This window comes from Ascaphus truei, chromosome 3 (assembly GCF_040206685.1).
Source record: "Ascaphus truei isolate aAscTru1 chromosome 3, aAscTru1.hap1, whole genome shotgun sequence".
Taxonomy (NCBI): domain Eukaryota; kingdom Metazoa; phylum Chordata; class Amphibia; order Anura; family Ascaphidae; genus Ascaphus; species Ascaphus truei.
The window spans coordinates 287,658,924-287,660,948 of NC_134485.1; positions in this window are offsets into that span (position 1 = coordinate 287,658,924).

Here is a 2,025-nt window from a genome sequence, read left to right on the forward strand (position 1 = left end):
AGGGGCCTATGATATAAGCAGCAATAAGGCACTTATCACCACCTTATCACCAAAAAAAAGCCTACTGCTATTCAGTAAGCCCTGATAAATCGGTGATAAGAAAGCTTTTCGGCAAAAAAAAATTGCCGAAAATAAATAAATAAACCGCCAAACGCGCGGCAATAAGCCACTTATCAACACTTATCGCCAGCTTTTCAAACTCGTGCTATTCTTGTAGCCCCGATTAGCTTATCGAGGCTAATTGTGGCTTAGAATTGCGATTTCCTCTCCAAATCGTCCCGCCAGGAAAAGTTGGCAAGAAGGTGGTGAGAAGCTGCCAATAAGTGGCTTTATTGGGGGGTGAGAGGGTGCATGAAGGGGGTACTTGGCCTTCCACTCAACCCCTCTGCCCACAATAAACATTGCAATATGTTATAGACACCAATACATAACCCACCCCCTCTACACCCACATACACCATTTTTAATTATTTTAACACAGGATTGATAACATAGGCCGGTGGGTGTCCCCGGGTGGTCCCCACGGATGTCCAGGGGTCCTCAGGTGGTCCTCGTGGGTATCTGGGGGCCCCACAAGGGGTCCCCAGGTTGTCCCCATGGGTGTCTGGGAGCCCTCGGGTAATTCCATGGTTGTCTGGGGGCCCCCAGGTGGTTCCTACGCATGTCTGGGGGCCCTTAGGTGGTTCCCATGGGTGTCCGGGGGCCCCCCAGGGGTCACAATGTAATCTCTGTGGGTGTCCGGGGGTTCTGAGGTGGCTCCTTTGGGTGTCTGGGGGTCCTCGGGTAGTCCCCATGAGCATCTGGGGGTCCTTGGGTGGTCCCTGTGGGCATCCAGGGGTCCTCGGGTGGTCCCTGTGGGGCCCCGCTGGCCAACCCTGTTGTAAAATAAATAAAGATTGCATACATTTCAATAAATACACGTGTCAACATATACAGTACAGTAATGGGCAAAATAACTATTATCCAGATATGGATAATAGCTCATTTGCCCATTATTAAATCAAACATTATCCAGCCAGAGCCTCTGAAGAAGTTGTTTAACGACGAAACGCGTAAGGCGGCCCTAATCCCCAGTGACACAGCGTTTCTAGCCACTGAACAGGTCCTCTGTGAGGTTTGAGACTATTCTGTTCCTTTAATGAACTGTGGATCAGTGAAAATCTGGAGGAACTGTTGCGATTCCTGTCTCGGCGTAGCAGGGGGATTGAATTTAGTGTGATCTGACACCAAATTGTGACAGATTTATTATAAATAATTCTCCCTGGTAATGTACAGGTTATTAAGAATCTATTTTAGTGTTAGGACCCTTGAGATGTGGTCTGCCTTGGAGGGGCTCAAGGGCTTACAACACTTTGGCCAAAGACTTAAACTAAAAGACCATTTGATTCAAAAGATATCTATATATATATATTTAGGCACTGTACCGTGTATTAGTGTCTTTGGATGTAGTACTGAGCTCTGTCTGTGTTTCATGTTCTGTCATTGGTTTTAAATATATAGCAGGAGAGCTGAGCAGGCTGGGGAAGAGCACACTGTAACCGGATGTCAGACACCGGTCAACCTCTGATGTTACAGTGTGCTCCTCCCCAGTCGTTTCCCTATGCCGCTTTGCTCCTGCTCAGCTCTCCTGCTATTAGGATCTCCTGCCACAACCGCACGCCCGCCCGCTTCTTACCTCAACTTCGCCTCAGGCCTTCAACTCTTCTAAACAGGGAATTATTGGCCAGTAATGCCCTGTTTACCAGGGATTATTGTCACGAGAGCTTGCGACAGGCTGTAATTTACACCAAAACTATATATAAATATATATATACCTGGGTTTGAACTGGGACGAGACTTAGATATGATAAATAGAATTTATTCCTTGATAAAGGTGAACACAACAGATTATACAATAACAGGCAAAATATAGACACTTACGTAAAGATTATGGCAAGAAAGCCAGCAGGATCACAGCCTGCCACTTCTTCATATTTGAGTTGACATCACAGCAAAACAGGCAGGTCACATGCATGCATGAAGATCA